Here is a 27881-nt window from a genome sequence, read left to right on the forward strand (position 1 = left end):
AGCCTTCCCACAGCAGGGCATGCGCCTGGGGATTCGGGCTTGGGTCAGCCAGGATTTAGTGCACCGTCGTGCTTGAACTTGTCCTTCCTGCCCTCCGTGTGTCCCAGTGGCTGTCGGCAAAGGCATCCGCGGGGGCCAGCTGTCCAAAGACAGGCCCACCCGTGACCTCCGCTTGGCTGATGTGCCGGGAGGTGCATCATTGCGGCTCCCGCAGCCAAGGTCCTTTGGCCTCAGGAAGTCACAGGGGGTGGAGGGCCGTGTTTGTGAGGAAGCACGGACGGAACGCTTGGTTTTCAAAGGAAGAAAATGCGACTCGAGGAGCAGTTTGGCTTTGCAGCAGATTCCCTCAGGAGGGCTGGGAAAGTTCTCCGTGACCGTCTTCTTCCTGTGCCTTCACGCTGCGGGGGAGGAAACCGAGGCCCAGGGAGAGGGTGCCCGTGACCCCAGGGTTCTTGGAGAGCGTAAAGGACGTTAATGCTTTCCTCTGAACGGTCTTTTTCTTTTTTTTTCTTTTCTCATGCTTCTTTATTTTGAGAGAGAGGGAGAGAGAGAGTGTATGCACACTAGCAAGGGAGGGGTGGAGAGAGAGAATCCCAAGCAGACTTCTCACTGTCAGCACAGAGTCCCGACGTGGGGCTTGATCCCACGAAGCGTGAGATCATGGCCTGAGCCAAAACGAGAGTCAGATGCTCAGCTCACCGAGCCACCCAGGCGCTCCTCCCTAATTGTCTTCTAAAATGTGTTTCGTCCTTCAAGAGTGATCATAGTGCCATGGAAGGGATCATCCACTGCGGGAAAACATTATCGAACCAAAGGAAGCGGACGACAGAGCCCCGCGGCGTGCCTGCCCTTGCTTTGTGCCGGTGCTAGAGGAGGGCTGGAAAGGCCGGAGGGGTGGCGCCCCCCAGCCACAAAGTGGGGGTGCTCTACCGCAGAGCGGGGTTCATGTTTTGGAAATGGGGAGTTTTAGAAGCCATGGAAAGTCAGCCTCGCAGATGTCACAGGGCTCTTTGAGCTGCTTCCGCCGCAGGTGGCTGGGAGGTGCTGGATGGAGTCCTTGGAGGCGAGGTGATAGGATGGGAAGAAATCCTGGAGCGCAGCCGGATTTCCTCCAGATCAGATAATAGCGAGGAGGAGTGGGAAGGAGGAAACGGCACGTTGCCAGTGCATTCTCTTTCCCATCTCCCGCTCATGTGGCAAGTCCGCTGATAGGTCTGCCTCCATGGGGACTTCTCCTGAGAGTTTGTTGTTAATGTTTGTCTGTTGGACGTGCTGGTCCTTACACAGGCGTTTCCAAGGAGTGCACGCTTTGCAGCCCCGGAGGAGCACCCCTGTTTATATGAGAGGCTCTTCATCGTTCTCGGCTCTGGAATAAACAGTCTGCTCACAGTGTCTTACTCTCCCCGAGCGGGAGATCAACTGGGGTCCTTCCACTGGGAGGGAATCATTCAGACGTCCACGTTGAAGAAGCACGAGGCAAAGCCGCGTCAGGCATTCGGTCCACAAGGTGATCTGTGAGAAGTTGGCTACGAGGGCTCTGGGGTTTGACATAGTGGACCGTGGTGGGGAGGTCCCGCCAGGTGGCATTGCATCCATTGGTATGCCATGACCTGTTGATTGATATATTTATTTAATTAATTAACTTTGTTTAATGTTTACTTATTCTTGAGAGAGAGAGAGCGTGCGCGAGTGAGTGGGAGAGGGGCAAGGAGAGAGGGAGACACGGAATCCGAAGCAGGCTCCAGGCTCTGAGCTGTCAGCACAGAGCCCGACACGGGGCTCGAACCTGGGACCCGTGAGATCATAACCTGAGCTGAAGTCGGTTTAAGCAACTGAACCACCCGGGCGCCCCAAGATTTTTTTTTTAATGTTTATTGTTTTATTTTTGAGAGAGATCTGGAGAGGGCAGAGAGAGAGGGGGACAGAGCCCAAAAAGGGCTCTACGGTAACAGCAGAGAGCCTGATGTGGGGCTCGAACTCACAAGCTACAAGATTGGACGCTCGACTGACTGAGCCACTCAGGATGCCCCTCGGTTGGGATTTCTGATAGATTGACCTACATAGAAATATTAAAAAAATTTTTTTTTTTTTATTTTTGAGAGAGAGACAGAGAGAGAGTGTGTGGGTAAGTGGGGGAGGGGCAGAGAGCAAGGGAGGCAGAATCCGAAGCAGGCTGCAGGCTCTGAGCTGTCAACACAGAGCCTGATGCGGGCGGGGCTCGAACCCACGAACCGCGAGATCATGGCCTGAGCCAAAGCCAGATGCTTAACCAACTGAGCTACCCAGGCGCCCCATAGAAGTATTTTTTTGATAGTCATCATGTCTGTCTTTCAAGAGTGACTTTCTGCAGAGCACATTCAAGCATAAGGGGGCGCCGCTGACGGGGGTAAGGGCTCCAGATCTTACCCCACAGTGCCTCAAGGCCAGCAGAGTAGAGTCAAGGTTGAACTGTCACTGGCTGTACGTGAAGTGGAAGGTGGGTTCACCAAACTGTGCCGAGTTGCTGACCCAGACAGACGTCGCCAACGTAAAAGGAGGTTAGGGGGGCGAGTTCATCCTGACCTGGAAGGTCCGCGTGGGGTTGGTGTCCTGACCGTGACGGTGGCCCAGCGACACGAAGGGCAGCCTCGTTGGCTTTCTGAAGCGCCAGCTAGTTGGTCACAAGTGCGTGGAAATGAGTCCTGTAATTATCAGGTTGACGACCCGACCCATCGCAGTGTGCCTGCCGTGAAAGCATTTAAGTGATTTGCTGAGCAGGGAGAAGATACTTACCTGAGGGCACCTGAGTAATGTGAAAGTCCCCGCTCTGCCAGGAGGCCTGCGAGCCTGCGTTACGGAGGTTTTCGTTACGGAGGTTTCCAGTTGAGGAATCGCACTGCGGTCCCTGACCAAACGAATCCTGGTATTGACGGGGTGGGGCCTCCACATCTGGGATGAACTTCTGCCACGGTGTAGTCTGATCTCATCATCGTCGTTACTTTTTTTTAAGTTTCTTTATTTGTTTTGGGAGAGGGGGAGAGAGAGATTGAGAATGAGCAGAGACAGGGGGGAGAGAGAGTCCCAAGCAGGCTCCCAGCTGCCAGTGCAGAGCCGACGCGGGGCTCGAACTCACAGACTGGGAGATCATGACCCGAGCTGAAATCAAGAGTCAGACCCTCAACCCACTGAGCCACCCAGGGGTCCCTGATCTCATCGTTAATTTATCGTCCAGGACGTGACGGTGTGGTGCGGGCACCGCCCCCCCCCCCCCCCCCCGCCCCGCCCTATGCCCTGCGGGCACCTACCCCCCATCATGGACCACCACGTCCCCCATCACAGCAGGTTGTTGCCGCTTCTGAAGAACTAAATCCTTCGGTTAATGCCCCCCCCCCCCCCCCCCCCCCCCCCCCGCCGACACACACACAAAATCTAATCAAAGAAGGTTGGGAAGTACCGGGGTGACTGAGATGAGCACGGATGACCTCTTACCTTGAGGACACCCCCACTCCCAGTGTTCTTCGACAGCCACACACTGCTGTGGGCTGGTGCCGAGAAGGCTTCGTCTGGGAAGGTGTGTGTTGTGTCTGCACCAGGCCACCTCCGCTACCGCTGTCTTCTTGCAACGTCCAGGTCCCCCGCCCCCAGGCCTGCCCCTCTCCGTCCTCTGCCTCCGCAGGCAGTGATCTTCAGACTCTTATCTTTCCCTTTGCCCTGTTCTTGTTTGGGCTGTGTCCTGAGACTGTGACAGTGTCCCCCCGTCCCTGTAGCGGGGCCAGGGACGGGCCATCGGTGGGCCAGCCCGGGCCCACGTAGTAAGGTCCCGTGAAGAGTCTGCACGTGGCATTTTCAGAGTTGCCTGAAGTAGATGCCTGAAGTCGGGCTCCAAAGCCTCGGTGGGCGAGGTTCCGCTGTACAAACAGTGTTTTCCATTCCCCTCGTGAACTCAGCCCCGGCCCCAGGAGCACGCCCTCCCCGCACCCGTGCCAAAGCCACGTTCAGGGAGGGTTGCGGTGGTTGGCCTGTGCCCGGCGGCCCTGCTCAGAACATCCTCCCCTCCTGAGCGTTTTCTGGCTCTTACATCAGGAGCTGGCGTCTTGGAGCCAGACTGACTCGAGTTCAGACGGCTCTGCCCTCCCTTCCCGCTCTGCTGTGCACCTCGAGTGACTCTGTGCCCCTGGCCTGTTATGGGAAAAAGTTGGCGGGTAGTGGTACCTGCTTGGGGAGTTGCTGGGGACCAAGTGCCACCGTGTGGGACATGCACGCACCCTGGTGCCTGCAATGCTCTGAGCGTCTGACCTGCGTTAGCTTTCCGTAGTGGTGTTGTTGGTCCCACCTGTCGTCGCCCTGCTGATCCCTGAGCGCTACTGTGCCTCCTCCGATTGGATCTTGGCAGACACAGGGCGGTGTGACGTTTGTGACAGTCCCAAAGGAGGATGGTTAAACATTTTTAAAAGGTTTCTTTTAAACCCCTGTGCTGGATATGCATTGGAACTTAGTTGTATTGCTGTTTAGGGAGACAGGCACAGGGCTCCCTGGAGGAGGTGTCCCCCCCCCCCCATGGGGAGGTGAGTGTGGTCACTGGGCAGAGAGTTCCTGGAGGACTTTGTGGGGCAGAGGGGAACGTCAGTTTTTCCTAAACCACGGAGTGAGTCTAGCCGAGAGGTTTATTTTTCTATGACAGAGTAAGTTCTGGTGACCTTTTTGGGTGCAGCTCTGTCTCTCCTTCCAAAGATTTTAATTTTTCCATTATTCCATCATTGCCTTTGTCATACTTTAAAAACCTCTCACGCTTGTGTATGTCTTTTAAAAATGTGTTACTTTAATGATCTTTTCAATGATGTACCATTCTTCCAAAACTGAGGGGAAGGGGAGGGAGGGTGGGGAAAAAGAGAACATTTGGCTTTTTACTAAATCAGTCATTTTAAGACATTTAGTCAGTTGTTTATCTAAAACGTAATCTGTTACATCTGAAATGTCACAGAAGATATCAACACTCTGTGCCCGGGAGTGGTGCTTTGCACACTTGTGTGGAGATGCATGAGAAGAATCTAGGGGCTTCTTGAAACAGAGTCTGGGGTCCCGCCCCCCGAGATTCTGATTCTGGGGGTGTGGGCCGGGGCCCAAGACTCAGTATTTGTAACACCCATGCCATGTTCTCTGCAGATTCCGCTGGTCCAGGGACCACATGCCAAGGAGCAGTGCCTACAGGCTCCACGATTTCAACTGGCACTGCTCAGGATCACTGCCTGATGTGTCGCTGATGTAGGGACCTGGGGGGTGTGCCTAGGCGTCATGGGGTTGCCGGAATGGAAATCAATTAGAAATACTTCAGTGCTTCCGTTAGATCAGAGGCTAGCTTCTCTTGTTATTTATTCTGGAGTGCCTCTTGTATCAAAGTAGAGGCTTTGTCATTTCTAGCTTGGGTTAATTTATGGAGTTTCCGAAGCAACAGAAGTCAGTAAGTCAAACTAGATGACTGACCAGGCTGGTGGGCGATCAGAAAAATGTCTTTTTGATTGGAGCATGATCTTTGGACGGAGACGATGAAAATATGCATAGAGCAGACCTGAGAGGAGGGAGCCCTTTGCTGCTCTGGGAGCTGGGTGGGTTTATGGGTTCATTCATCCCTTCATCCCCCCCTCCCTTATGCTCCCCTTCCTCTGTTTCCCCATGTCCCATTACCTCATCCATCTGTTCATCCATCCATCCGTCCATCCATCTGTCTGTTCATCCATCTATCCGTCCATCCATCTGTTCATCCATCCATCCGTCCATCCATCTGTCCGTCCATCCATCCATCCATCCATCCATCCATCCATCCATCCATCCATCCAGTGTTAGTTGTTCTCCATGGCAGTTCCAGGCACTGGGGATACAGCAGGCAGAGAAGAAAGAACATGAACTCTGCACACTCCTGTATGCCATGCAGTGTCTTCTGAGGTCCTGGGGCTGCTTGCACACGAGCTCGTCCTCTACCCCTCCCACCCTGCTGCTCTGAAGTACCTGGCAAATAGCACACAGAAAGCTCAACATGAAAACAAGTGCCAGTTTTCAGAGTAGAAAAAAAGTGTGGTTTCTGCAAATCACAAACCTGTGAGCATAGCTGCAGTGGCAGTTAGAAGTCTAGAAAAACTATATTCTAGCCTGTGCCCCAGGCTCTGCGACTCTTGGCCTCATTCAGAGTCAGCCAACACAAGATGGGGACCACTGGATGCGTGATGCCAGCGGGAGAGAGACTTGTATTGCCGAGAGAAGTGCCCCGAATATTCACATCAGCAGCATTCTTCAAATTCTTTATTTTTGATGTACGCTGATCCCCATTTTGACACGGTAAGGAAAACATACTTGCAGTGAATGTCACAGACGGAATGGACAAAAACCAGTTAATCTGAGATACGATTTGAGCAAATAAGCAGACAGTAAAACCCCTGATGACAGTGACATAGAAACCCCCTCTTCTATGGCCTTGCTGTGGGGGTAGGAAGAAGCGGGTGTGTTGGTGGGTGAGGGTGTGCGTGGGCAGCCCTGAACGCCCTCCTCTCCCACCCTCGTAATCATGGAGTTGAAATCGTTTACTTTTTCTAGAAAGCTGTTTGGAAATGTGAATTGATAAAAGGTTTGTGCGCTGTGACCCTGGAACTATGCTTCTAGGAACCTAAGCTAAAGGAATAGAGATTTTCACGGTGCTTGATAGGTCGATTTATATTTTTTACCCTGTCTTGTTTGAGAAAGGATATAAAACAGCCTACAGGGATGGGCGGGTATTTGAAGGCAAGATACCATCTCTGAATATGTCTTCCCTTGATGAAAATTAGTCTTACATCACACCAGGTGTCTTCTGAAATGCTTAAGGTTTAAAGCACCCTGTTTGGTTTTTACACTTGATTTTTTAATCGTTATTTAAATACAGAGTGATAATGACTGTTCAGCATACCAAAGGGGTTCAGCTGACCTTCATTTTACAAAGTACCTGGACTGAGCAAGAGACTCTCTGACCTGCCTCCCAGAAGGCAGAGGAAAGGGTCTCAGTGAGTGCCCCTGTGGACAAGCTCGCCCCCTGGGAGCAGCCTGCCTGACCCCCCCCCCCCCCCCCCCGGGGTCGGGCCCTGTTTCCATGTTTATCAGGGATGCCACCTGGGCCATCTGGTCACTCTCCAGCCTCTGTGTACTGCAGGCTGCGATTCTGTCCTTCCGGCCCAAGGCCCTCCCCGGGGCCCCTGTTTCCCCGAGACTCCCTGTCTTCTACATTCTCCCCGTTGGGTCACCCAACCTCAAGGCACTGCCTTAAGCAAGTGAGCCGGTCACACGTCTGGAAGGTGACAACCCAATCACACCCAAAGAGAACAGCGCTCTACTGGGGGGCTGGGGAGGGGCACACATGGGAAAGCCAGAGATCCCCCAGTGGCCTTTCATAGACCTCGCTGAACCCTCAGGGAAGAGGGCTCAGCTCCCGGCATGAACAAGAGTGGAAGCAAGTACCAGTTCCCCCATTGACAGGTGTGGGATGGCAGTTTAGCCCCGAGAGGGAACAGAGCCTCGCTTTGGGGGCAGCTGACCTGGCTCCACATCCCTCACCATCCACGTGTTAGCTCGCTGGCCCTGGGCAAGTCCTTGACCTCTCAGAGCCCCTTTCTCCTCTGCAAAGAGATAATCGTGCCCAGCTGCTGTGTGGCACACCCTCTTGCTTTGTTACTTAAGGAAAAGGGGCGTCGATTGACTGGTTTCTTCTCTGTGATTTGTCCCAACTTAGCATAGTGTTGGGGGGATGAAGTAGCAAAGGGAGAACTTTCCAAGAAGGATTTTAAGGTGGTTAGCATGAGTAGAACACAGGGGGGTAGATGGAAAGATGCTTGGTTTTTTAAATCATTTAGGGGCGCCTGGGTGGCTCAGTCGTTGAGCGTCCGACTTCGGCTCAGGTCGTGATCTCACGGCTGGTGGGTTCAGGCCCCGCGTCGGGCTCTGTACTGACGGCTCGGAACCCGGAGCCGGCTTCGGATTCCGTGTCTCCGGCTCTCTCTGCCCCTCCCCTGCTCATGCGCTCGCTCTCCCTCTCTCAAAAACAAATAAACTTAAAAAAAAAATCATTTATATTTTGTTCAGAGCATAAACAAACTTGTTGAAAAGCCAGCCTACGTCTAAGCTGAAAAATTAAAAATAACCTTTCTCTTAAAAAACAATACAACTCAGGTTTAGAAAGTACGAAGAACCAGAAGAGAAGTCTTCAGAGTTCCTGGGAGGAGATTATAATGAATGTTCTCTCGCTGTGTATTTCGGTCTGGACTTGGGGAAGTGCTAGATGCAGAGACGGGGTTTTATTCATAACGTGTATTTAATGTCATGTGGGCTCTTTTTCCTTCTTCTCCTTTTCCCTGGGCCTCTCTGTGCAGCATGTGAAATCGTTGACAGGAACCCCAATTGATTCTTCTCTGCCCAATAATGCGTTCATTGCGGTGGTATTTCCTGGACAGCTGGGGTTGCTTAACTGCGTAGCTACGATGGTAAGGAAACAGATTTTCCAATTGAATATCTTAACACATGACGGATTGAAAAGGGTCACAGTAAACCACATCATCACGTACGCTGCAGACCGTGTGAGGAGCAGAAAGATATTAATAGGTTCATCACTGTTGCGCGGTGGAGACCGGAATAAAGAGTGGGTCACCCAGCCGAGGGTCATCTTCAGACGTTCCTGCGTGGGTTTAGTGGAGATGAAGTGATCTTGGGACAGTGACACATTACAAGTGACGTGAACTGGATATTGGTGGTCAGTAGTGCCTCCGGGCCAGTCCTGAAGTTGACATTGGTCCAGTCTTAACCCACAGGGCTTTCTGAGGACCTTGTCTTTTCTTGCCTTCCCGCAGGATAGGCTTGAGGATGACTTCCTCTGAAGAGTCCCCGTCAGAGATCTCTGCTGTATTTCCGGGGAGGCAAATGGTCTCAAGAAAATTAGGATAAAAATATCCAACATATTCTATCCGAGTCTCTGAGCTGCTTCTCACAGCTAGATGGGGAGCAAATTTAAACATTTATTAAGGAGTAAGCAGTGCATTTTCAATCCTTATGTTGTGTCTTTGTCACTGTGATTTGCATTCATATAGGAAGCCCAGCAAACTGGGAAAGAGAATGACTTTCTGATTGAATCCTATAATTTCAAACAAAGCAATTTCATGAATAAGGAATATTAATTACCGAGCCCAGAGTGATCCCCAGTTTTTTCATTTTGTTTTGTGTTTAGCTTTGTGTTAACAGAAACATTTGCGCGTTCCACACAAGGTCAGCAGAGATTTAAAAGCAGACATATGCTTTGAAAATTTATTCATGCTGGAACCGAGAACATGGAATTAATGAAGTGTACAGAAGCCGGAAGATAGAAGAAGGGGGCGCTGCCTCTATTTTTGTTCCGTGAAGCACTTTATTCCACCGGGAGGTCATCCTTGGCTGTCGGGTGTATGCAGTCTTCCCGCTGCGTATTAATAACCTGGGTGGGCGGAAGCCGTGACAGATACAGAACGGGGAAGTGACGTGTCTCGAATCTGTTTCTAGGAATGGTAATCCCAACGATGCCCGGGGATCTCTTTGGGAGTCCCAGTATCCTAGATCTGCACAGCCCCGTCTGTCCCAGCCTTGATGGCCTCACTTCTCTGTGAGTCTCTTGTGTCCCCGTCCCTTTAGTTCACCACTATTGTACTCCCCGCCCCCCGTTTCCAAAGGGAAAGCTGGTGCTTTTACCTGATCGCCCAGGAACAATTAAAGTGTGTCCCCGGCCAGGCTGTGGCCGAGTCTGGTCCCCAGTGCAGGGCAGCTGCCTTTGACAAGAGCGGGTGGCTTCCCTGTGTTCCCCTGGCCTCCCCGGAGCAGGATTCCTGACTTTGTGGGCAAATAAGCTGTAGTGTCTTATACATATTTGTAATGACGTTTCAGAAAGTGTGATTTATTCATGCTTGAATTTGTTCACTGGAGATTTCCAAGCTCCTCTTTTCCACCCCCAGTGAGGCTCTGTCTGTCCTGCATGCCATGGGGGACTCTCTGTTGGAAAAAGGTCCTGGTCTTTGATCCTGACCTGTAAGGAAGAGGGAGGGGCCGGTGCACAGTGAGGCTAGGCCCTTGGAGCTTTGATTCTTCCAGGAAGCGGCTGGCAGGGTGGCACAAACTTTGCTGGGCATCATTTACCCAGAAGGCAGTGACTGTCATGTCTTTTCCTTCCCTGCACAGATGTACAGGTCGTCCTTTAAGACTCCAGTAAGACCCAAGGGGTGTCTGGGTGGCTCAGTCGGTGAAGCATCCGATTTCTGCTCAGGTCATGATCTCACGGTTTGTGGGTTCGAGCCCCGCGTCGGGCTCTGTGCTGACAGCCCGGAGCCTGGAGGCTGCTTTGGATTCAGCGTCTCCCTCTCTCTCTCTGCTGCTCCCCTGCTCATACTCTGCCTGTCTCTGTCCCTCAAAAATAATAAGTGTTAAAATTTTTTTAAAAAATACACCAATTCTTTAAAAAAAAAAAAAAAAAAAAAAGAAGACTCCAGTAAGACCCAAGACTCCAACCCCCGTTTTCCTACTGGCCCAAGCCTGCTGCTGATTGCTAATGAGGCAGGAGAGAATATTGCTGTCATTTATCTTGGGGCCTTATTTCCACCTTGGAGGCAGATATGCTGGTCTGAAAGAGACGCCTTCTTTGCGACAGGGTCATTGGTCATCGTATCCCTGTTTTCAGAGCTACATTCAAAACAAAACCAAACCAAACCAAACCAACGGGGCTGCTGGGTGGCTCAGTCAGTGACGCTTCCAACTCTTGATTTCGGCTCAGGCCGTGCTCCAGCCTGCTTGGGATTCTCCCTGTCCCTGTCTCTGCTCCTCCCCTGCTCACGCTCTCTCTCTCTCTCTGAACACAAATAAAATAAACTTAAAAAAAAAAAAAAAAAAAAGAACCAAGAGCTTCAAGCCTAAAGTCTTGATTTGTGTATGTTAATAACGCAGTTTAACAAAATGGCAGAAAAGAAACCGGAGCATTGCATTCGGCCTCGTGCTGGGGGTCTTCAGGGGACGTTGCCGACCGTGTACATGGATCGTGGTTTAATATGTGAGCGACACATGCTTGCTTTTAGATGAATCCGGTAAAAGTGTTCCAGGGAAAGGCAGAAATCCAAACCGATCCCAACTCTCATGTGTGTGGTTGATTTCCCCGGTTTCTGTAAGAGGATGGCAGGGAGACTGAATGGGGGGGGGAGCCCCCCCGGGGGGGGTGGTCCCCTGCTTCTTCCAGGTGGAGGAGGCTGTACTGGGTCATCATGCAGGGGGAGCCGGGCTTCTTGCCTGACTAGTAACTGTTATTCCAGAGGGAGCACCGGGCAGCCCGGGAGCTGAGCTGTGCCTTGAAGGGCCTGTTGATGGCGGGGTTGGTTTGAGAGCTTACTGGGGGAGGAAAAAAAAAGTGTTTTGTAAATCCAAACGTTATACACCAAATGCTCCCCTTACTTGTTCACATTGTTTCGAATGTTAAAGCTCTAGGCCCCCTGCCCCCCGCCATCCCCCAGTATGTCAGGATAGGACTATTTGGAGAAGGGTCTTCAATTTTTTTTTTAGTGTTTATTTATTTTTGAAAGCGAGAGCACGAGTGGGGGAGGGGCAGAGAGAGAGAGGGAGACACAGAATCCCGAGCAGGCTCCAGGCTCCGAGGTGGCGGTGCAGAGCCCGACGTGGGGCTCGAACTCACAACTGCGAGATCATGGCCTGAGCCGAAGTCGGAGGCTTAGCTGACAGAGCCATCCGGGTGCCTTTGGAGAGAGGTCTTTAAAGAAGTCATGAAGTGAAGATTGAAGTCATTAGGATGGACCCTAATCTGTGACTGGCATCCTCATAAGAGGAGATTGGGACACAGGCACAGAGGGACCGCCACGTGAGGACACAGTGGGGGGGGGGGGGGGCGCCATCTACGAGCCAAAGAGAGAGGCCTCAGAAGAAACCAGCCCTGCTGACACCCTGAACTTGGAGAAAATAAACTCGGGTTGCTTAACCCCATCTCACCCCCCCCCCCCGCCCCCCGCAGTCTGTCATACCCTGTTGTAGCAGCCAGAGCAGACTATGAGCAGACAAATTGAAAAATTTGCCTTGATGGTTAAGGTTATTAAAACCTTGGTGGCCAATGAAACATCTATGGAGATTTTTCCTTCACACTTTTACCCCGATCTTAAAGCGTTTTTGCTCCTTTGTGCGTACTTTTTCATTAGCTGAATGTCTTTGTTGCTAGAAATGAGGTTTTGCTTTAAACATTTTTTCATGCTTATTTTTGAGAGAGAGAGAGAGAGAGAGTGAGTGGGGGCTCTAGGCTCCCAGCTGTCAGCACAGAACCCGACGTGGGGCTCAAACTCACAGACCCTGAGTGAGATCATGACTGACTGAGCCACCCAGGTGGCCCAGGATGTTTTGCTCTAGAAATAATGCTGCTAACGCTCCCTTTGGAGGGACTGAGTTGACAGACCTCAGAAGGTCTCCGTGTTTTCTGCGAAGCGCTCCGTTTTCCAAAAGCCCAGGCCTTTGTACTGATCTCATTATATCCGGAATGTGTCTGATGGTGAGAATTTATGGCTTATTTATAAGTGAGTATTTCTGCTTTGAGGAAGGGAGGTCCTCCGCAATTGGCCGACTTTCCTGTGGCCTTCCAGGGTCAAGGGCGAGAACAAGGAGGGAGAGGCCACTGGGTCGGGATCTGAGGCAGAGAGAGGTGGGGCCAGCAGATGGGCTGGACATGGATTTAGTGAATGGGGACCACTTTGGTTTTCCTGCAAGGCCACCCTGGAGTCCTGGGTGGAAGCAGAGGCCAGCTTGACGCCAGTGCAGGGCATGGGGGGTTGGGGGGTAGAGTAACAGAAGCCTGCTTGAAGCCAGTGCAGGGCTTGGGTGGGGGGGGGGGGTCAGGGTAGCAGAGGGTTTACTCAGTCTTTCCAGGAACTCTAGAAGGAAAGCAGAGTCCTGAAGGGGAATTTGGGGATAATATTAATCTCAGGACTGGGACCTGTCCTTGAGATACAGATCAGAAAAGCAGCCTCTTTTACCCCAGCCTGCCTTGGGCTTTCAGTGTCCCATCCCTGGGAAGTAGGGCGGTAGGGTGAGGGGCTTGTGTGTGTGTGTGTGTGTGTGTGTGTGTGTGTGTGTGTGTGTGTATTTTAACCACCATCTCTGTTTGCTCCCAAAGTCATTTCCACTTTGCACTCCTCCTTTCCCCTCCCCTTTCTCTCCCTCCCTCTCCTCTCCACCCTCACCTTCCCAGCAGAGCGGAAGGACTAGCTCCAGCAAAGCCCTTCAGGATTTTATTGGAGGCACCTTGACTGCCTTTGCTGCCTCCCTTTGCGGACCCGCTGGGCTCTCCCTAGAGGCAGGGCCACGTGGGGTGGGGGGCACGTGTCAGCCTTCCTTCTTGGGTGGAGTTGGTGCTTTTTCTGAGAGTCTGGGGGTCAGGGCTGGGCTCCAGTCCAGCTCCACCCCTAACCCTGAGATCCAGGGCCCCCTTTCCCACCGGTGACTACAACTTTCTCTGTGTTAGAAGAGGGATAAGAATAGTCCTTATGACATAGGAGCATTTGGGGGAATAAGCTGGATTCGCCGAATTAATATCTCTCCAGTGCCTCCGGCTGAGCCTGGCCTTGGCTAAGATTGGAAGGGGCAGCCGAGAGTTGGTCCGGCTGAGCCTTGAGGCCCATCGAGGGGCCCTGGGCTGCAGAGGGAGGGTCAGGGTGAGCAGGCTCCTGCAGTGTAGGCAGGAGGGCTGGAAGGTCTGGCTTGGGGTGGGCCAGCTGACGCCTGGTGCCTTTAAACCCAGGCTACCCCTTTCTGGTAGGTGGCATAGCCCCATACACGTAGGCGTTTTTGGGCCTGGGAATCTCCAGTCAATGTAAAACACATGTTTTTGTATCTCCCCTGAAGCCAGGAGGTGCACGGAAGGTGTGCGTCTCGTGGCCACACCGCGGCTGGACGTTGTTTCTCAGGAACGAGGCTGCCGCCGGCCAGGCTGGCAGAGTGTGGACCCAGGCAACCTGCGTGGTGCCCAAGTGGTGCGAGCGGGCTGGAGGCCCCACGTTTATCCCCTCACCTTGGCATCCGATGGCGTCCTGTGAATGCTGGAATGTGCCGAAGCAGCGGTGGGGAGTCTGGGTAGCCTGCTTGGGTAAATGGCCATCTCGGGTGTTAGATTTCCTTGCGTGTCGACTCCTAATTCCCTGGAGTTCTTCCAGGGAAAAAGACCTTTGTGCGAACGTCCCATTGTACATGCCCAGAAACGCCCGGTGCCCTCTGATGCTTCTCTGGAAATTCTTTGACGGTACAGTGGGGGGTGGTGTTTGCACACACACACGTGCAGCCCTCTTCATGGGGGACTTCTCAGCGTGCAGTCCCCCGCGCAGGGTCCCCTTGCAGCTCCCGACAGCTTTCCGGAATGTGCCATTTGAAAAACGAAAACCCATCATTTTGAGCACTTCCGAAATGCCAGGTGCCAAGGCCCCGGGCCGTTAGATCCTTGTGTTAACTGTGGGTTCACTCGTCATCACCCTCTCCGCAGATGGTTCTAAGTTATTTCAGGTGTTCTAGGTCTTAGTGAGGATCCCGGACTCCAGGATCGATGGCTTGCATTTCCTTCTATCTCGGTGAAGGCCCAGGGCCCGCAGGCAGCCCTTGCTAGCTGAATCTTGGCCAACCAGCTGACCCGCTCTCGTCCTGGCTGTTTCCTCTGCATAGTGAGCGTGGCCCAGGCTGGATGGGCGGGCAAGGAAGGAGCCGCCCACCAGGGGATCCCCCCTCCTTGGAGTGCTTACTTGAGGCTCCAGACCCTGCCCCCTGCCCCCCTCAATTCTGGCCAGCTGCCGGGCAGGCTTTCCCCCCAGGCAGTCACACTCTGGAAACTCCCCACCCCCAAGCATGGCTTCATGTGGTCCATGAAGGAGGGTCACGTTTTCTCAGGGGCGGCCACCCAAGATCAGCTGCGGTGGAGGAGGTTTGTGGCCACGGGAAGAAGTGAATCACCCTCCCCTCCACGCCTTTCCCTCACCTCTGGAGACCTCGAAGATAAACTCGTGGGGGTTGGGGGCTGCCGGGTGGTGTAGCAGTGTAAACGGGCATCAGCCGATCTCTGCTGTTACCTGCAACATGACCGAGGCACCACTGCTCCCTTCCAGAATTGATCTTGAATCAGCCGCCTGGACTGGTAAAAGTTAACCCCCGGCAGCATTTACCAAGCAGAACACTGATAGGGCCCGAGGTTTAGAGATAAAGTTGCTGCTCCTGTCTCAAGGACCCAGGTCTTCTCGGGGAGGTGGTTATGTAAAAAGGGCAAGTGTGAGGTCAGACAGGGGATTGACACTGAGAAGGGGTGGCCAGGCCCCAGCAACGAGGTGGACTTGGCTGATCCTGCCAGCCCCAGCAGATGACCGTGGAGAGACCGGGTGTGGCATGGTCAGGACTAGAAAGGAGTTGGAAAGGCCTGGGAAGGAATGAAGGATCTTGGGAGGCAGCAGGCAGCACACATTTGTTCTAAGCACTGGGACAGATGCTTCATACACATTTCATTGTCACATCTCCCCTGTCTTCACGGCCTTCCTGCCAAATGAAACTGGGCTCGGAGACTCGAGGTCACTTTCCCGAAGTCACACAGGGCTTGCTTGCTTTGCATCATTCTGGCCTAAGAGCTCAGCCCCTTAGCCACTCTGCCCAGCAGGGGTGGCAGGGGGCTGTCCCAGGCCCGGAATGCCAGGTTAAGGAGTGGCCACTTCCTTCTGCAGGTGACGGGGCGTCTCTGAGTGGAATTGTGGCCTGGGCTCCCATCGCTGCAGAAGGGCTGGGCCGGGCTGTCCACTTGTTCTGGAAATCCAGTGAAGGGTGAAGAGGAAGGAAGCACAGTGCACCCTTGAGGAGGCGGGAGGCGCCTGGGAGGGGGCCAGAGGGCACACGGAGGGAGGGGAGGCCTCTGTTTGGTTTTTATTCAGTGGGAGATCACTGAGTGTTTTCAGCGCTGGCTGAGGGAGAGGAGGTGATCGTGGTTGATGGAACGTGGTCCGGTGGCCAGCTCTGAGCAGGAGAGGCGAGTGTGGTTGGGGGGCCCGGAGGACAGCAGCTCCGGGCTGTGGCACCCCGTGTTTTCAGGGCAGCCTACGGGTTTGCGTCGTCGGAATGGGATCGTGGGGGACCAGGGCTGCGGGGCCCCCTCACTGTGTGGGCAGCTGTAGTGGGGCCCCGTGCTCCCGCTGTTGTCTGCTCCGCAGACGCAGTTTGTGGCGCCCTGGTCCCGCGGGCTGGAGTTCGGGTGGACCCACCCGAGTCCACGGTGGGGTCTCGGGCGTCAGGGACCGGCACTAGACAAGGGACGTGCCGTGGCCTCGGCGGGACCGAGGAGGGTCTGCAGGGTTGGGAAGGACACATGTGTCAGGCGAGCCTCCTGAAGCAGGAGTATGAGAGAGAAGACGGATGTCGGGGACGGTTGTGGCCAGGAGGGGAGGGTGGACGGGCACAGTCCTGGGTGGTTCAGGGCGTGACCTTGGGAGGAGGCCTTAGGAAACAGCGAAGGGCAAGACCTGAGTGCAGGAGGCAGTGTGGCCTGGCTCTCCGCATGGGTGCCGTGCTCCCTAGACGCCTCCCTTGGGGTGTCTGCCAGGCAGTGACGGGAGGAAAGGGGACCTGGGGCACGGCATGAGCACCCACTCACTGCCAGGCCACCTGGCGATCCCCCGACAGTAGTGTCCTGAGCTGGATGGCCCAGGGGCCACGAACGTCCTTGTCCGGATTTGAGGACTTCTGTGTTGGTACCAAACCAGCCACGCCGCTGTGTTCGGCACCTCTCCTAGGGACAGAGGTGGCGCTACAGGGGAGGGTCAGGAAAGACGTCGGCGCCCCGCAAATTGTTGGGCCACGGCACTTCTGTCTGTCATCCCTCCCCTTCCCCTCATGGAAGGTTCTGGAGCTGGTGGTGAATTTTTTTTTTTCCCCCAAGGAGGCGAGCTTAGCACAACATACATCAAGGCGCAGGGAGGAGGCTTGGGGGCTGCCGCGGCTCTTTGCCCCCCCCCCCCCCCCCCCCAGAGCAGCATCTTCCCACCGCAGGGACGCCTCCCCCCTGCTCTGTGCCCGCAGGTTGCTGATGAGCCGTGCGTGGCAGGAAGATGAGACGGCACGGATGTTTTATTTCATCTTATTGTGTCAGAACTGGTCCCCGTGACCCACTTCTCCTCTTTCTCAGGAGCTTTTATGCAAATCGTAAGGAGCAAGGGGGTGGCGGCTGCTACCAGCGTGCGTTTATCCTCCGCCCCCCCCCCCCCCCCCCCCCCCGGGGAGTGCGGGAGCTGGTGACACATTGGCTAATAAAGACAGCAGGGTGGTCACGTGTCTCCCACTGCCGACTGGGGTGGGGGTGGGGGGTCTGGGCTCTGAACCCACTTCTTAGTCATGTTGTTTTCCACATTTAGAGGGAAATATATCAAACCTTCAGGTCCCCTGGGCACAGATCAAAGATTTCCAGATATCTCAGCAGCCAAATCCCAAAAGGGGTGCAGAAGTGATAACTCTGCCCAAATAGGCTTTTCTCGAGCTTTGTAATGGTACGGACAGAAATTCCCAGGGTGTTATTTGTGGCCTGGATGTTTTTTATTTTCGTGGAAGTCCCGGACTTCACAAATCTTTGGCGGGGCGGGGGTGGGGTGGGGTGGGGTGGTCAGCGGGTCTGAAAACAAACTTGGTAAGCATCCAGAAGTTGTCAAAGCATATTTAAGTGGCTGTTTGACAGCTCATGGTATTTGCTTCCACTCCTGGAGGCTATTCGGGGGCGTCTCTGACCCTATCAGACCCTCCTCGTGTTTTAATTGTAATGTCTGTAGGAAGATGATTGTGCAGATTGTATTATTAGAAGAATCTCTTCCGGCGGATCCTGCAGAGGAAGTTTCGCGACCCGACAGGCCCGGTCCCGTGTGCACTTGAAGACGGGGCAGATTAGGTAATCGGTAGGAATTTCTTGGTCTTTCTCCACACAAATTCCAGAGCTTCTTTGCAGCTGTTCGGGGGGACAGGTGCACAGCTGAGTGTTACCCTTGATTAAATCCTCCTGATTCTCAGCTGTGTGTCCCCAGAGCACCGAAGACTGGAGAGAAAAGCTGAGCATCCCTGGGGGAAGCTCTGGCCGCAGCCAGTGCCCGGCAGCTCAAGAGTGACCATCCGCGGGGGACCCTGTGGTTGTGACGCAAACCACAGAGTGTGGTGTGTGTATTCGTTTCACCAAAGTGACGCTCAGTATGTGTGCTTTGAATTTCGTCTTGAGTCCCCTTTGTCTGGCGTTCAGCAAGAAGGACCACCAAGAAATTTCTGACGTTTTCCTTTGTTTGGGGAGTGCGAAGCTACTCATGAGGGACTCTTTGGGGAATATTTTTAAAGCCAAGGCTTTTCCCCCTTGGCCTACGGAAGTGCGGGTGAGCTTTCGGCTTGGTTTTCTCTGCTTCCTCTTGGCTCCCTGCACCAGATTGTGTGGAAGAACCTGCCGTATCTGTAAAATGGGCTGGATTAAGGTTGCTTCTAGCCCTCGCTTGCTGTAAGTGGAGGATGCCAGCCTGGCCTCGTGCGGGAGTAACCGGGAGGGGACAGTGGGTCAAGGCAGCTCCAGACCGGGGGTACGCGGGCCGGAGCAGCCCTGCGCACAGGTCCCGGCAGAGGCTCATTGTGGGAGCTCCCTGGAGGGCGAGCCAGCGAGCTTACCTGCGATCACAGGTGCTCACGCGCTCCGTCGACCCCTTGTACGTGCTGACCCGTCTCCCCCACAGGCGGCTCATGGCCCAGAGTGTTCACGCGTCATGCTTGGGGTGTTTTCTGATTAAGAACGACACAACGATGCTTTGGATTTTAAATCACTCATTTTTGGCGAAACTTAGTTTTATTTCCTTTCCCGCATTGTCATCATGTCCATGATACTTACTGATTTAAACCAATGGTAATTGAGGACTCGTCGGTCACCGAGCGAGGACTCCTGGTGGCCTCGTCTGTCACTCTTGCTCTTCTCCCTATTTGGGGAAGGGTTACTGGAAATAATTGCTTCTTTTCTTACAGAGGGACCGTCTAGAGCTTTCTCGTATCATATACAGAGGCAAGAGAGGATGGCTGCGTCAATAAAATAATAAAATGAGAACTCGGAGACACGGGAACCACCCCTTCCCTTTTCACGTGAGTGTGCCTTGCCTGTCCCTTGGGAGCAGTGGTTCTCCCCTGGTGACATCTGGCAATATTTGCACACATTTTTAGCTGCCGTGGCTTGGGGGAGGGGTGTATTGGCATGAGTAGGGGGAGGCCAGGGGTTCTGCTCAGAACCCTACGATCCCCAGGATGGGCGCTCGGCAACAAAGGACCCGAGTCCAGAGTGTCCGTGGCGCTGAGGTTGACCACCCTGTCTGGGTGAAGACCAAATACCGCTCCCGCTTGAAGCCGTTTTTGAATGTTCCAGCAGGAAACAACCGTTTTCTGCCTTCTTCTTACCTGCCTCCTTCCTATCCTATGTAACACTTCCTTCTGGATAGCGGTTACTTAGGACACTTGGGTGTCCCCTCACCTCCCAGCTACCCCATCAGTGATCAGAATGCTCTGGGCACAGTCCGTGTGTTCTACACCATCATCTGGCTGGGGAGCAGAACATGTGCGGGCAGGTGGCCTCGTGCTGTCAGGTTGGGAGGGGGGGGTGTCACAGACCGCCGGGGTCGCCGGTTCTGATTCGCCTTGCAGAATCTTCCGTGAGCAAAGTGCACCCGCGCAGGTGTCCTGCTGAGTGTCAGCGTCTCGTCGTGTTCACCTGGCGCCCAGAACCAGGGGAAGGCTGCCCAGAGAAGCCCTTCGCTCGCGGGCCACCGAGCTGAACTTGGGGTGCCGCAGACCAGGGCTGGGGGGGGTGGCTCTCACTCCCCCTCTGCCCCACCCCTCCCACAGGGGCACCCAACTCTGGGCCTCGTATAAAACAGCCTGATTCTCTGATCTCCAGACGCCTTCCGACGGGAAGCGGACTGGAAAACCCCTCTCCCCGTGAAGTCAACCTAAATTCGGTTTTGATTAAAGTAGTTGCTGACCTGTTGTTCTGGCTCCTTCCATCAGGAGCGTGGTTGGTGCTGCCCATTGAGGTGACACCGTGGGGCCTCCGGTTAAAAGTGAAAAGAGGGGCGCCTGGGTGGCGCAGTCGGTTGGGCGGCCGACTTCGGGTCAGGTCATGATCTCGCGGTCCGTGAGTTCGAGCCCCGCGTCGGGCTCTGTGCTGACAGCTCAGAGTCTGGAGCCTGTTTCAGATTCTGTGTCTCCCTCTCTCTGACCCTCCCCTGTTCATGCTCTTTCTCTGTCTCAAAAATAAATAAACTTTAAAAAAAACAAAAAAAAAGTGAAAAGAGCGTGGAGCCCAGGCACAGCCTCCCAGGGTCTTCGTGTTCATATGCGTGGGACCGTCCAAGGTTGGGGTGGCCGTGGCTGCATTATTGTTGGGCCCCGAGGACAAATGTAGGTAGGGCGTAAGTGCTGAGACCTCTTCCCGCTAGACCAGAATGTCCTGGCCTCAGGGACCGAGCCCACTGGCCCCTCCGTGATTTGTCAGGTTCTTACCTCTTTTGCGTTTGTTTTAACCCCCAGCTTATAAAAGGAGAAAAGTGGGGCCCCCTAATGAGTCCAGTCCAGGCAGGGTTGACCGCAGGGTCGTCCATCTGCAGAAGCCGAACAACACAGTAGATCTGAGAGCGGAAAGCCTTCCTTCCCCCCGGGGTGATCTGAGTTGAGTCTCATGCCAGAAGGTGAATTGGGAAATTGTGGGTTGAGCACAAATGCCTTTCCTTTTGCTTCTTCTGTATCTTTCAGTCAGCCTGCTGCTAGAAACCGGTCTGGAGGGTGCCCCGTGAACTGGGGGAGGGGCTTTGTTGCTGCTGGGGTGGGAGTGCAGAGCCGGGCAAGGTCAGTGGTTGGCTGGTTGCGGTGGCCCACACACGTGGTTCTGCTGTGATGCTGTAAATGTGATTACTAGCTGGCAAGTTCTGTGACTTGGAAAGTCAGCTCCAGGAGCAGACGGCTCTGCTGACTACCAGAGATTCCCTTTAACTAAGGCTTATCAGCTCTAGTAACACTTGCGAAATAATACTCTCATGGAGGATGTTTAATTTATAGATAGCTAGAAATGGCCCAGGCCGGGGGAAGTCATGGGAAGGTGGCCAAAAGATCCCATAAACCTGGAATAGCAGTGCAAAGCCGGCTGCTGGGGGGGGGGGGGGGACGACGATGGAATCGGGGTGTACGTAGGGCCGCTCCCCATTCCTAGATCCCTCTGCACTCCTTCCCTATAAGGAGCCCCTGCAGCGTTGAGGATTTGCCTGCCTTCGATTTGGTTTTGATTGAGTATTGATAACACCTACAGACTTTTTTTTTTTTTAAATAAGCCAAAATGGTGATCTATTCTAAGGCACAGAAAAATTTAAGAAATGATTGTCTAGATGGGTCAGTTTAAAAAGCAACAGAAAAAGAAAGCATAGTGCCACCTGAACATACATAGCATGACCGTTTCTATTTTTAAAAGGCAGGTCTGGCTGCATTAAAAGGGGATTTAGATTTTGGAGTGGCAGGATCTGTCTGAGCCTCTGATTCTTTGCATCGGGCGAGCCCATGTATCCAGGGCAGTAGGGAGAGGTGATTCTCCCGGGTTGTTTCAGCCTAGACAGTCAGGCCTGGTGTGGGATCATTGTGCTTGGTGTGGAAAATAAATGCTCTCCTGTGAGGCGAAAGCAGTGTGAGTCAGTGGGCGTCCCGGGCCGTGGCTGAAAGAGGTCCCCTCATTTAGCATCATCCCAGAGATTCCTGGTCACGTAAGGTGGATCAAATGGAACCTTCTACTCTGCGGACTGAGTCCTCCCACAGCAACGTGCAAACCCTGGGCTGGATTCAGGATAACCCTGCCGGCATCGTGCGAGACCCCAGCAGTTCTGTAGTGGAGTGCTCTAGGAGTGGGGTTTTACTTTTTACGTTTGGCTCTACGAATACCTCGGATGACAAGCAGGGTCTGTGTCTTGACGATGGGCTAATTTCATAGGAAAACCTATCTCCAAACTTGAAAGTTGCCTTGGTGTTAAAAAGTGAGAATAGGTCCCAGGGGAAGTTAGGAGCCCTGGGTTCTGATTACCCATGAGTCCCCCTCCCCCCCGCGCGCGCGCGCCCGCGCAGAGGCCCCTGCCTCTCTGCAGGTGAGGTTTGGGTCTCCACTTAAAGCCGGCCTGACCTTTCTGTCCACACAGCTACAGCCTTGAAAGGGTAGACCCCACCCAGTGTTATTAGCGCTCACCCCGGAGACAGACCGGCAGGGCTCTGCTCTGTCTCCCATCCTTGTACCTCCCACACACCGGCTTTGTGTGAAACCACGTGGCCTTGAAAACACCATTTTTTCCCACAACTTTGTGAGTTCTTTGAGGACAGAGGCCCTGCCTCCTCACTGTGTAGCCTTGCGGTCAGTGTCCGACATGCATTTGATGAATAAATGAGCAAACAGAAAAGTGAATGAGTACATGGAAGCTTGCTAGATGTTGATATTATTTACATCTGATTAGCATCAAGCTCAGCCTTACACATTTCTCTCTCTCTGCTGTTAACAAAGCAAACGGCGATGCTCACAAGGACCAAAAAAAATGCCACGGTGGCATGGGGAATGGGCACAGGTAGTGCGACCCCCCAAAAAGACCCCGGGTTCCGCTCAGGAGTGAGCTGTGTAGCCTCGGGGAAAGCACCCACCCTCTCTGAGCCCCCTCTGCATCCACCTAAGCTGATGGGCTCTAGAAACCTCATTCTGAGAGCTGGTCAGGGTCTGTGTGCCACTCTGGAAGTTGCTGGTTCCTGGGTCTTATCAGAGAGGGCTTTTCATTGAAACTCTGAAGGTAAGCCAGATCTGTTCTGGGGTTCCCTAACTTTGCACTCGAGGAATGTTAGAGGCACTGCCCTTGAACCCTTGAGCGCCAAGAGTAGGTGGACAGAGCTTGCAACGATCCTGTGATTGTGGCAGTCGTGTCCAGGTACAGCCACCGGGGGTGGTCAGAATTGTTTTAAACTTTTGTTTTAATGGATTTTATCTTTTAGAGCAGTTTTTGGTTAACAGCAGTTTTGAATAGAAGGTGCAGAGAGTTCCCGTGTACCCCCCGCCCCCACCCATGCATAGCCTCCCCGCACTATCCACATTCCCTCCAGAGTGGTACGTTTGGTATAATCGATGAACTGATGTTGGCACCTTATTATCACTCAGAGTGTATAGTTTACCTTGGGATTCACTCTTGGGGCCACGTATTCTTTGTGTTTGGACAAATGTGTAATGACACATGCCTACCCTTACGTGGTGTCGTATATTTTCCCCACTCTAAAAATCCTCTGTTCTAAAGTATCTTCTTAAAAGGAAATAGAATCAACCAGCAGTCTCTCTGATCTGTGTCACTAAATCCGCATGTTTAATTTCACTCTGAGTAAAATCCAGATTTCCTCAGCTATAACTTCTTTGCTAAGAGGCCTCGTCGTGCATCTTTGTGTCCTTTTCAGTGCTCTGAGCACGGTGTTTGTTGATAGGCAAGGAGGGGAGGCCAGGACCAGCAGTCACAGAATCCCAGAATGGTGGTGGCCTGCCAAGGAGCTCTCTCCCTCAGAAAGAGCGTCCCCTGTGTCTTTTGCATTTCCAGGCCTCGAGAAGCCTGTGTAAGCATCAAGTTTGATTAGCGGACCCTTTGTGACATTTTCCTTCTGACACTTGGAAGAAGCCAATGGAAAGCCCTACATTCGAGACCTCAGGAAGAACCAACAGGTTGATCTGCATAAGAATATTGTTCTGCATCAGGTCATATCAAGGACCAGGATCTATGTAGCCAGGAGGGAGCAGGCAGGGGGATCTGACGGAAGAGAAACCCAGCAGGCAGGGTTTATTTAGCACTCCCACACACTGCCTGGCACACAGTACCTTCGCTGATTCAGTCCTCACAAGACTGCAGAGAGTTTGTTCCGATTTTCTTCCTCCCCACCTTACAGGTGTGAAATAGGAGACGGTGAGGTGGCGCACAGGCTGGGACACGCACGTTTGCAACACTGTGTTCTCCCGCCTCTTAAATCGGCAGGGGCATTTCCCACGCATTGGGGAACTTACTCCTAAAACAGGATTTCAGGAGTGAAACTGCATGGTCCTTCACTTGGAGGGCAGGGGTGTGAACTGCACCATCACAGGAAGCAAGAAGGTCCCTCCCTTGCCCCCTCCTTCCAGGCCGTGCACTTGCTCCTTCCGAGTACAAGTATGCAAGTACACTTGGGAGGGGTAACAAGCACCTGAGATCTCTCGCTTTTTAAGTAAGTCGTTGTTTGACTTGCAGCCTCCACAGAGCTCTACGGGGAGGACAGATGCTTCAAATAAACTGGTGAGACACGGCCCATGTTTTGTTTTTGCGGGCCACGCCCTGGAGTGTAGGGTTAGTGTAGGGTGAGGGTTCAGGCCCGGTGCCAGGCCTGCCCCCCGGAGGCTCCGGTCCGCGCGGCGGCGATCCAGCCCGGTGCTTCTGCCTTGCCCGCGGGGCCGCGCTCCCGCCGCCGCCGCCGCCGCCGCCGCGCTCCCGGGACTCGGCCGCCGGGCTGGGCGCGCGGCCCGCGGTCGCTGCACGTCGGCCCCCGCCCGCCCCGCCCCGGCGCGCATTTCCATTTTAAACCGCCGCCCGCCCGCCCCTCGGCCGCGGCCGGCGCAGCTGCCCGCGCGGCCCATTTCGGGGAGTGGCGGAGGCTGCGGAGCCGCGAACTGTGCAGAGAAGGCCTGGAGATGCGAGCGGGCCCCGCGCCGTAGACAATGAAGCCGCGGGCGCCGCCGCCCGCCCCGGGCCCCGCGCGCCGCGGCCGCACCTGCCGGCGAGACCGTCCCCGCGCCTGACCGCCCGCCCGCCGCTCCGCCCACCGGCCCCGCCGGCCCATGGCTGGGCGCCCCGGGCCCGGACCCCCGCACTCGGGCCGCGCGGCGCACGGGCCGGCGGGCGCCAGGGGTGCCGTCCCCGCAGCCTGAGCGCAGCCCTCGAGGCGAGCGGGGGGGCAGGGGGCGTGGGCCCACCCCGGGCGCGCCCGCTCTCCCCGCCTCGCCCCGCGACCGCCCGACCGCGCGTCCCGGCCCGCGGCGCGCTGGATGCGGCGGGGCCCCGGCGGGCGGCGCGGCGGCCACGGCCCCGGGCGACATGTACCTGCTGGACGGCAGCGGCGAGCCCGCGTCTCCGCCCGCGGACACGATGCCGCGCGGGACGCCCCCCCGGAAGACCGTCTACCGCATCTCCGTGACCATGGTCAGGAAGGACCAGCTGGCCGCGCCGGGCCCCGGCGGCCCCGACCCGCGCCCCGCTCGGAGGCCCCGGCCCGCGCGCTCCCCGGACGCGCCCGGGAGGCTGGTGGAGGAGGCCGAGGAGGAGGCGGCGGCGGCGGCGGCGGCGGGCGCTGAGGACTCCGAGGAACGCCGGCCGCGCGCCTGGGACTTCCGCACCTTCCGCACCCGCAGCACCGGGCAGCTGGAGCTCGGGCGGCTCCGGCCTTGCGCACGCGGCCCCGAGCCCGCGGACCTGGCCGGCAGCCCCCCGGCCGCGGAGGAGGGGCCCGGCTCGCCCGCGCCCGGCAGCCCCGACGTGGAGGGGGTCCGAGCCGCGCCCCTGCGGCGGAGCCTCAGCTTCAGGCACTGGAGCGGGCCCGAGGCGCCGCGGAGTCGGGCGCTGGGCCGCGGGAGGCGCCACAGCAGCTCCGGGAGCCTGGCTTGGGCGCCGGGCGGCGAGGCCGCGGCCGACCCCGGGGCCGCCCTGGAGCCCGCGGGGGCCCCCGCGCCGCCGGCCTCGGAGAAGCGCAACACCCTGGACGTGGGCGAGGTGCTCAGCAAGAACGACGCGCTCTCGGACCTGGAGCGCTGGGAGCGCAGCAAGAGCAAGAACCGCACGCTGGACAACAGCGACCTGCAGCGGCTGGAGCGCGCGCGGGCGGCGGCCGCGGGCCCTGGCGGCGCCTCGGAGCACCGGCTGCTGCGCTTCTTCAGCGGCATCTTCGCGCGCAGGGATGGCGGCGCGCCCGGCGGTCCCTCTCCCCGGAGCGGCGCCTCGCGGTCCCGCGGCTACTTCAGCCTGCGCCGGGCCCCAGCCGACGCGCACTCGTCCAGCGCCGAGAGCATCGACGGGTCCCCGCGCAGAGGTGGGCAGCGCGGCCGGGGAGGTGAGGGCAGCGGTGGGAACTGGCCTGGTTCCGCAGCGGCCTGCTCGGAGGACGCTGGGACTTGGGAGCGGCTAAGGGGGCCGCCGTCTCTGGCCGCCAGCCGGCGGGTGGCCACGCCGGGTGGGAGCTCGCGCGCTGCGGGGTTTTCCCCGGTAACGCTGCTGCGGTCGGGAAGATCTTGGCTTCCCCTGCCTCGGGCCGTGTCTGGTGGTGCCTTTCAGGGTCTGTGTCGTCCTGGGGAGAGATCACCTCGCCAAGCGGTGTGTTGCTAGGGCAGGCGCTGGCACCGCCTTCTTTAAGCGGGGCCATGAGCTCCGTGGGCTCCCTGGCTGTGGTACCTGCGGGCTGCCTGGGACTTGGCCTGGAAGCCGCCGCACAGGTGGCGCGGCCCGGCCTCCCGGCAGCCGCATTCCTCTTGGTTAATTTTTTCCTCCACCCTCAAGCCTAGTCTCCCTGTAGGCGCTACAGTCTGTGAGTGCGGGTGGTGTGGCCCCCACCGATTGGACGGCGCTCACCTATTGCGATACCGGTAAAGATCGTTCACCCCGGCGGTCAGGGATACAGGCCTCTCCCCACAGCCTCTGGTGTCTTAGCGGGAGAGCGAGTCTGGGACAGGATTCCGTTTGCTAGTAATGTATTCTATGCGGGTAGGATAATCACAGCCCGGCAGCCTGTTCTGAAATTTCAGTTCCCTTTCGCCTTAGGCCCTCCAACAGGGGCCTTGCAGGGAAGGTTTTGAAGGCAGATGTGACAATATTCTCTTGGAAAAATTAGGTAAGCTTGATAGCATTTGGGAGTCAGAATCGTCCAGAAGTCGCCACACACAGATCCCCTTCTCTCCACGTGCGGGGTCAATCACCCTGAAGGGAAGAGGCTGGGGGTGAGTGGAGGGGCTGGGTTGTTAACCCCCTGCTTATGTTGGGGGTAGAGGGGAGAGTTAAAGGTATGGTCCCCATGCATTTCGCCGCCGAGAAATCGGGTGTGCTGATCACCTCACCCTGCTGTTGGTGGAGATGAGGGTAGTTGAGACCCTGCGGTGTGCGCTTTTAATTTGAGGTTTTCAGCTGGTAACTCACCGCCCCTGGAGCGCGGAGTCCTCCCCGTCAGACCTCGTGAGGTACCTGGCTGCCCAGGGTCTGTCTCAAAACCACCAGCACAGAGAAATCACTGACCTCTCTGACGTATTTTGAAGGTAAACTGGAGATAAACCTCGTCAGGTTGTAATGTGCTTCTGATGATTCTCGGAACGTGTTAGAGAATATTTGAAATAAGCACTTGAGCCTGCAGTAGAGTTTAAGTCTGATTTTTTTTTTTTTTTTTAATAGGTGAGGCCGTAATACAAAGTCACTTGTTGCAGGCTTTCTCTAGTTGAACTTGCTGCCCGTACCTTGCGGCGGAACGGGCCTTGGGATATTGGAGAAGGGGCTGTGTTCGGCTCCAGCCATTACCCACCCCTCCCTGGATGCTCTTGAGATACTCAGAAATGATGGGCGTGATTTTGTTGAAGTCGGTTTGTGTAGAGTTGCTCCTGCCGTCGTCTGCGTTCCTTGGGTGGAAGTTCAAATCCACAGGACCGGGTTCTCCCTACGATAGCAGGCCTGCATCTTTGCTCTGGGTTTGGCGAAAATAGTGATTAGCTGCCTGGGTTCCGGACAGGCACCCGTGGAGGGGAGGGAGGGCACACGCCTGGTTTAGAAAGA

The 27881-nt window shown here is 55.4% G+C and overlaps 1 protein-coding gene across 14 annotated transcripts in view; it reads left to right on the top strand.

Moving 5' to 3' along the window:
• The window catches only part of AGAP1 (ArfGAP with GTPase domain, ankyrin repeat and PH domain 1), a 540980-nt gene that overhangs the window by 123124 nt on the left and 389975 nt on the right, over positions 1–27881 (top strand). Inside the window, exon 1 of one of the 14 annotated variants that reach the window (XM_042995753.1) lies at positions 25765–26181. The exons of 12 other annotated variants lie outside the window; for them this stretch is intronic. The gene's annotated coding sequence lies outside the window, so the exon portion shown is untranslated. Of the gene's footprint in view, positions 1–25764; positions 26182–27881 lie in introns of those variants that run through there. One more of the 14 variants, XM_042995760.1, reaches the window with a different exon arrangement.

The sequence above is a fragment of the Panthera tigris genome, chromosome C1, assembly GCF_018350195.1.
Source record: "Panthera tigris isolate Pti1 chromosome C1, P.tigris_Pti1_mat1.1, whole genome shotgun sequence".
Lineage (NCBI taxonomy): Eukaryota > Metazoa > Chordata > Mammalia > Carnivora > Felidae > Panthera > Panthera tigris.